An 8,653-nucleotide genomic window follows, 5' to 3' on the forward strand; every position below is an offset into this window, starting at 1 on the left:
TTTTGATACGTAAGAAAAAGTTGGTGGGTGGGGGGTGGGGACAGAAACCAAGTTTTTGGGATGCATAACAAAAATAACTTATAGTTACAGCTAACTGTATGTCCAAATTTAAGAACACAACCCTGTGATAACGGTTATTGCTCCCATTTTAAAGGTGAGTTAACTGAAGCACGTTAAGTAAGCCACCTAAGTGGCAGGAAAACTAGCAAAAGCACATACAATTTACATGTAACATAAACCTGGGCCTTTGTAAACCTGCCTCTGACTTAACCTACTTGTTTTGATGGACAAGGAGGAATTTTCACACTCTTTATGAGTTAGATTTTTCTAACTTTAGGTTACAACTCCTTATTCAATTACACGCTTATCCAACAACACACTTGAACTGTGCTTATACTTCCACGTGCCTGACATAAGGCAAACTCAGGGATCAGAAGCAAACGTAAAAAGACACAGAAGGGTATAAAAGACCTGACAGTTATCAGCAACACAGTTCCACCTTTTCTTACCCCGTCTCTTCACTGAACAAACGTTAACGGGGACATCGCTTTTGAGGGAAAGAAAGAGAAACCGCTTCACATCAAACAAGAAGCAAAACTTACACACAGCACCAATTTATGTAGGAGTGGCAGGGTAGAACAGCGTCGGCTTAAATCAGACGTATTAAAAATAAGCAGAAAGTGATACTGTGAACAGCCTGCCAAATGACGTCACAACTAAAAATCGCTTTCTTAAAAAAAAAAAAAAAAAAACCTGACATTTTACTCCACAAAAGATCATTCTGCTGGCTGATGAATACAAGAACACTTAACACAACCCCTTTGCTTTTATCATAAGCGGTTTAAACTGGTGTTCCTTCTCCTAAGTCGTAACGCACCAGTTGTCCGGGTAATCCAGACAATAATAGAAGTGAATACAAAACAAACGAACAAAATGACGCTTATTGCCAGGGAACCCGCGCAAAGGCGCCAGACAGAACCCAGCCCAGCCTCTCCCGCGAGTCCCAGAAGACAAAGCCGGGTCCCAGCAAGCACTGCGGCAAGGACTACACATCCCAGAATGCAAGGCGTACACTTCTCCCGGCCGGACTACGATTCCCAACATGCTCTCCGGACAGCTGGCCGGCCTCCCCACCATCCTGGTGTCTGGGGTCTCTCTCTGCCCGTTCAGCTTCCCTTTAGAGTTAAGGGTCGGGTACCACCTCCCAGTAGCAAACTGTGATTATTCCGAGTTTTGGAGTCATTCTTCGTTGCCTGTTTTATTAGGGCAGCAAAATGCCTCCGGCTAGGGCGGGAGTGGGCGGAGGCAGGCTTGAGCCAATGGCACGGGAGCGGCCCTGTCGCTGCCATGGCAACGGCGGCTGTTCTCGGGGGACCGGCCGCCCATTGGGTAGAATCTTTCCAGAAGGCTCGAGAAGAAGGAAGCGGAAGTGGCACGTGGAGGGGCCGGTGGAGGCGCCGGTGAGTAAATGCCGCAGATTCTGGAAAGTTCTGATCAGTGCGATACATAAGGCTGAGGAAGTGGGACCTCCCCTTTTGGGTCGGTAGTTCAGCCCCGGCGACGGTGTGCGAGCTGCGGCAGAGTGAGGCAGGCAACCGGAGGTGCGGAGCGACCCGCGGAGACTTGAGCCCGGCTTTCTCCCGGGGTTTCTCGTCTGCCAGCCGCCGCTGTCATCGGGAGTAGGAGGCGCCTGCCTGACAGGCTGGCTGTCTGTGTGTCCTTCTGAGTGTCAGAGGAGCGGCCAGACCCCGCGGGCCGGAGCCGAACGCGGCCGGGCAGAAAGCGGCGGCAGGAGGAGCAGGCAGGCGGCCGGAGGACGCAGACCCAGACCCGAGGCGGAGGCGGACCGCGAGCCGGCCATGTCGGTGGTGGGGTTGGACGTGGGCTCGCAGAGCTGCTACATCGCGGTGGCCCGGGCCGGGGGCATCGAGACCATCGCCAATGAGTTCAGTGATCGGTGCACCCCGTAAGTAGGAGCCTGCGAGGGTGGATGGGAGGAGGTTCTGGGCCCTTAGTGTGGGGACCCCAAGCTGGTTGGCTACACCGATCACCGCGGCAAACGGAGGCGTTTGGGCAGCGGCGCATCCCTCCGTGGAACTACGGACCAGCGACCCGGCCAGAGGAGGGATGCGGGGCTTGCCACCACGAATTGGAGAAGGGATTGTCTCAGGGATTCACGAGGGCGAGAGGGAGTCCCAGAGTCGAGACACCGGGTCGTCACTTTGTGCGGGCTTCCTACTGGGGGATTTCAAAATCTCCTGGGGGTCGGGCTGCGGCAAAGCCCGCGACTTCACTCCCTTGTCTTGGCAGGCTGCAGCCTGCGCCTTTCGCGGCCGCCCCCATAGCCCCACCCGGCCTCTCTGAGCTGGCTGAGCCGCCTCCAGCTTGTCCTCCTCCCTCCGCGCATATCTTTGCGCACCGCGGAGCCGGGCTTTTTCTTCCGCATTGTGAATCTCGAAATGAATTGGAAGCTTCCAGAGCTTGTGTCGCTGCTTGTCCAGTGAGCAGGCGAACTGTTGTTAGCGACCATGGAAGCAGTCCTCTGAAAGATTAGCCCACCACTTTTTACCCAGTCTCTCCGTTGCTAACATTGTTGGCCTTAATGCCCGGGATCATTGTTTACATTGTATGTAAACGTCCTCGTTTTTGCTCTTTGCCTTTCATGAGGAATTGTAAACCATATTTTTAAAATTAATTTTGCACAGTTTATGTAAAAGAATAAAAATTGCATACTTCTGGGCTAGAACGCCACAAGAGAATGGATGTCGTCACTGAACTAAATATTCTGTAGGAGCCTAGGGTGGGCAAAGGGCAACATTTTAAAAAGCAAGTTTCGTGAAGGGATATTTTGGTACAAGAATATATACAAACATATCTGCATGTGCACTGATGAAAACAAATGCTTCCATCTCAAGGCAATTACTGTAACTAGTAATTTTTTTCAAATGTCCCAAGCCCAGAATGAAAAGTGCAAAGTGAAAACATTGAATCCAAAGGCAGAATGACTGGGCTAATACAATTATTTGGGTGCTGAGAACGTTTATGAAAGTTGAGTGGAAAATCTGAGGCAAAAATATTTGGCAATGTTAGTAACGTTAGGAAGACTGTTTTGAGCAACCTGCACGTCTACCGCTGCAGATATAAGTTTGTTTTTTGGTTGTGTTAAGGTTTTTCAATTGGAGTTTGGTAAGAAAGAAAAGAGTATTTCAGGCTTTCATGCTTAGGTGCAGTTTATACTTTGTTCTGGTTGATCCAATAAAAGAAAAAGCTTTTCAGAGGAGAGTAGGAAAAAAAAAATTGTGCTATACAGTGACTACTGTGTGAAACCAAAGACAAAAAGTATGGTCCTGAAAAATGTGAACTGAGGGCTGGAGTTGCCCTTAATATGTTTGTTAAACTGTAACTATGGTTGACACTATTGCATCAGCTACTAATTGCTATTTAGTACAATTAATTTGATTCTCCCCTAGGAAAATGAGTAGATCCATTCTGCACGTCTATAGTTATTCTGAACTTACAATGATGTTCTTGATTTTGGACGGTTTCTTGTCTAGCTTCTGCTTGGACACTTCTCTGGCATTTAGGATGCTGTCCTTTTTAACACTTGCTCAGATAATGTAGTTCGAGGATGTTTCTATTACAGCAAATTTAAACTGTAAGGTGCTACTTAATGCCGTCAGTATTTTCCCATTTTGCTCATCTCATTTACCGTTACTCCTACCTAAGCAGGTAGGAGTAACTCACCCAAAATTAGATTATATTTGAATTAGTAATCCAGAATTAGATAACTACTGTAATCGAAAACCTAATTCACTTACTGTCTCCTCACAAGACTTTTGAGCTTGTCTCTGCTCTGGTTACTGTGCGGTTGCATTTCCATGGTGGCTGAGAAGGTTGTCTCACGGTTACAAGTCACTTTCCATCTCTTCAAAGCAGATTTGATGTAACTGATTAGTTACTCCTTTTCCTGGACGTTTATATTGTTTTGCGGTGGTACTTGTTGTGCATCATTTTTTTCTTTCTCCGGTAGAATCTCCCAAATGGGAACCTCTTTGTGCTCTTTAAGCTTCAGAGGTGTAACTTGGGTTCATTTGTTTGCGTTTGCATAAAAACTTTTGATTCCTAAAGGAGCAGCTGGTATATCAGAACAAAAGTCGGTATGACAATGACATTTAGATTTGTACAGAGTTGGTGACTGAAAGGTAGAGTCACATCCTATTTTTTGTTAGTCATGTGTGTAGGGTCAAGTTAATAATACCCTTTATGTATTTAAAACATTTTCAAAGTTAATGTTCGGTTCATAATAACTGGGAACCTGACCTGGAGGATTCCTGAGCCATGAGCAGACGTTTTTGGGGTGGTAGAACTGCCACCTAGGTTGGATTCTCAGAGCAGCAGTTAAGTGGAAGCCCCCTTTGAGTATCTAATGAAAGCTATAGACCTTAAAATTGTGCTATGCTTGTTCCCTACCCCCTCATGGGTAGGACATTTATATTAGAATTTTCTCTCGTCAGTTCAAAATATCAACATTTATGCTTTTAACATTTTTGAAATATATTTTTTTCTAGGTCAGTCATATCATTTGGATCAAAAAATAGAACAATTGGAGTTGCAGCCAAAAATCAGGTATGTTCCTTGAAAGAATTCGGATCACTTTTAAGGGGAGTTTTAAAAGGAAAATCTCAGGAGACATAGAAGAGGGTGATAAAGTGTGCTTAAGCTTACGTATTTTGAGTTTTAAAATGTAATTATGAACCTTCAGATGATGATACTCTTTCCTTCTGTTCCCTTTCTCTTGTTTTATTAAGATCGACTTTAACTTTCTAATCTACCAACCTTCACTTTTTTTTTTTTTTTTTGAGATGAAGTCTCGCTCTTGTCGCCCAGGCTAGAGTGCAGTGGCGCTATCTCGGCCCACTGCAACCTCCGCCCCCTGGGTTCAAGCGATTCTCCTGCCTCAGCCTCCTGAGTAGCTGAGATTACAGGCACGTGCCACCACGCCCAGCTAATTTTTGTATTTTTCGTGGAGATGGGGTTTCACCATGTTGGTGAGACTGGTCTGGAACTCCTGAGCTCGTGGTCCGTCTGCCTCAGCCTCCCAAAGTGCTGGGATTACAGGTGTGAGTCACCACCCAGCCTGCCAACCTTAACTTTTAGTAACTTTTTGCTGCCTTTCATTTATCTAATTTTTAGAAATTATAAACGACATTTTAAGTTCGTGTGAATTTTCTCATGACACTCATTTAAGAGATTCCTTTTGTAGAAGGAATTTCTAAGAAGTTACGTGTTTAAAAGCCTTTTCAGGTTACTTAGTAATTAAGGTAGGACTGGGAAAAAATTTTTTTTTTTATTTTACTTTAAATTCTAGGGTACATGTACACAACGTGCAGGTTTGTTACATATGTATACATGTGCCATGTTGGTGTGCTGCACCCGTTAACTCGTCATTTACACTAGGTATATCTCCTAATGCTATCCCTCCCCCCTCCCCCCACCCACGACAGGCCCAGTGTGTGATGTTCCCCACCCTGTGTCCATGTGTTCTCATTGTTCAATTCCCACCTATAAGTGAGAACATGCAGTGTTTGGTTTTCTGTCCTTTTGATAGTTTGCTCAGCGTGATGGTTTCCAGCTTCATCCATGTCCCTACAAAGGACATGAACTCATCCTTTTTTATGGCTGCATAGTATTCCTTGGTGTAGATGTGCCACATTTTCTTAATCCAGTCTATCATTGTTGGACATTTGGGTTGGTTCCAAGTCTTTGCTATTGTGAATAGTGCCACAATAAACGTAAGTATGCATGTGTCTTTATAGCAGTAGAATTGATAGTCCGTTCGTGATTCGCCGAGTAATTATGGGGCGGTGGCGAATCGGTATTTCTAGTTCTAGATCTGAGGAATTGCCACTGCTCTTCCGACGGTAGTGAACTAGTTTCAGCTTACACCACAGTGTAAAAGCATTCCTGTTTCTCCACATCCTCTCAGCACCTGTTGTTTCCTGACTTGTTTAGAATGAATCACCATTCTAACTGGTGTGAATTTTTCTCCATTGTGGTTTTGACTTGCATTTCTCTGATGCCAGCTGATGATAAGCATTTTTTCATGTGTCTGTTGGCTGCATAAATGTCTTTTGAGAGTGTCTGTTTATATCCTTTGCCCACTTTTTGATGGAGTAGTTTGATTTTTTTCTTGTAAATTTGTTTAAGTTCTCTGTGGATTCTGGATGTTAGCCCTTTGTCAGATGGGTAGATTACAAACATTTTCTCCCATTCTGTAGGTTGCCTGTTCACTCTGATGATAGTTTTAAACTTTTGCTGTGCAGAAGCTCTTTAGTTTACTTAGATCCCATTTGTCAATTTTGGCTTTTGTTGCTGTTGCTTTTGGTGTTTTAGTCATGAAGTCCTCGCCCATGCCTGTGGCCTGAATGGTATTGCCTAGGTTTTCTTCTAGGGTTTTTATGGTTTTAGGTCTAACATTTAAGTCTTTAATCCATCTTGAATTGATTTTTGTATGAGGTGTAAGGAAGGGATCCAGTTTCAGCTTTCTACATACGCTAGCCAGTTTTCAGGACTGGGAGAAATTTTTGTCCTGACCTGTGCTGTTTAAAAAATACAGTAGCTATGTACTGTATTGAGCATTTGAAATGTGGCTCGTCTGAATCAAAATGTGAAGTATAAAATACACATGAGATTTTTTACTTTTTAATCATATTGAAAAGTAAAGTATGGTATCTCATCAATTTTTTTTATTGACTACTTATTGAAGTGATAGTTTTTAAAATATATTGCCGTAAGTTAATTGAAATTAATCCAATCTCTTACTAGTTTTTAGTGTGGCTGCTAGAAAAGTTTATGTAGGTAGCTCCCCTTTATGCTTACATATAATTCTGTTGAACAGCACTGATCTAGGCAAGCCCCTTGGAGGTGTAGAGAAAAGCAGTAAAAGATATATGAAATGCTCTTTGAAATAGAAGACATTTTTCTAAATACAGAAAATAGTGTTGCTAAAAAAGAACATTTTGAACTGTATCTTAGTACTGTATTATATGTTACGGAATGTATTTAGTACTGACCTATTAAAAAATTAGGTCAGGTTTAAAAACAAAAATCTGTCTCTTAAAATGCTTATGTTGTAATAAGAAATTGGCACTTTATCAAACTTAGGAATCTGCTTTCATTAGAAAATTCTTTCATGTTTTCCAATCCTTTGGATATCTAGATTGGATTTAACTTTATTTCCTTTTACATTGGAAGAGCGATATAACAAAAGGGGTGAAAAAAGAAAGGAGAAATAGGCACACTCAAAATGATGTATTCAAAAGGATAGTGGGTCTTCAGTTGTAACAATCCTCTAAATGTGCCCATTGAGGATATTGATAGCCTAGACCTAAAATTCTGTTACATCTTTGTGGTTATGTGAGAAAGATCTGTTGAGACTCACATTTGACCAGTAGACTACATCTCAGTTTTAGACGCATAAGGAATTTTAAGACCTCAACTTGCTTGAATTCTATGTTGTTTGAAAATTAGTACTGCCAAGCTAACTGTATTCTTCCTTTATTCAAAGAACTAGGTAAGAGAAAAAGTAAATAGTAGACTGTTTTGTTATTTTTAAGCTAATAATTTCAGAATTCTTACTTTTCAATCTTAGAGTTATTTCTTGTTTCATATGAGGTACGTTTGAATGAAATGTGCTCTGAAGTGGGGCTTTTCAATCTAGAGTTTACCTAAAATATTTAACCAAAACTATGGATTAAAAAAACACCATCTCTTACAGCAGTTTAACAAACATGTGCACCAGTTGTGTAAGATAGCAGTTCAGTGTCTTGTTTTTAAAAACCATGGCTCTCAAGTCTTCACAATATGCACATGCTGTTGAAAACATTGGGTCACTTAGAAACTTTTTGAATTACTCTTCAGTCTCCTTTTTGGTGTAGATAACTAGCATTTCATGCTGTTGCTAGGAAAAGTAGTGATCCATGTATTTTCTGGCACAGAATGTTTATCCTGGCCACTTAGCAATTTATTAGACTATAAAAATCAACTTTTTTTTTTTTTTGTTTGAGACTGAGTTTCACTCTTGTTGCCCAAGCTAGAGTGCAATGGTGCTATCTTGACTCACTGCAACCTCTGCCTCCCAGGTTCAAGCGATTCTCCTGCCTCACCCTCTCAGTTAGCTGGGATTACAGGCATGTGCCGCCATGCGCAGCTATAAAAATTAACTTTTTTAAACAAAATTATAATTTGACTATAGCGCTACTATATCTGTTCATTCATTGGGTATAAAACTTCACAAGTTTAGTGGGGGAAAAAAGGAATGAAAGAAGTGATAAAATTCTTGTGTGTTCAGAGCCTTTAGTGATAGTTTCACTGTCTTTTTATCTTGCAGATTTTGAAATCTGCTTTAAAGTCTGTAGTCACACTATTTTGCTTCTTGTTCTGTCTTGCTGCTTACTTTCTGGCATTTTCTATAGGAGAAGAAAAAAGTATAAATAAAATCTGTTCATAGATGGGAAATTCAGTGAAACTGATGGGCGGGCCTCAGGGCAGCTTATGTGCACTCATAGGGTTGGTTCGAATTGTAAAGTGACTAAATAAAATTACTGAAAGTACTGGTGCTGGGGGCGGGGTGGGGGAAAAAAAAAAAAAANNA

General features: G+C 42.2%; 1 long non-coding RNA gene across 1 annotated transcript; it reads left to right on the top strand.

Annotated features, from left to right (window-relative positions):
* The first annotated feature begins 1,075 nt into the window (after positions 1-1,075).
* LOC108524829 (uncharacterized) lies at positions 1,076-4,616 on the top strand. Its single transcript, XR_001884137.1, has 2 exons — positions 1,076-1,966; positions 4,569-4,616. It is a non-coding gene; the product is annotated as an uncharacterized LOC108524829 (long non-coding RNA).
* Positions 4,617-8,653: the final 4,037 nt, after the last annotated feature.

This window comes from Rhinopithecus bieti, unplaced genomic scaffold, assembly GCF_001698545.2.
Source record: "Rhinopithecus bieti isolate Rb0 unplaced genomic scaffold, ASM169854v2 scaffold_81659, whole genome shotgun sequence".
Lineage (NCBI taxonomy): Eukaryota > Metazoa > Chordata > Mammalia > Primates > Cercopithecidae > Rhinopithecus > Rhinopithecus bieti.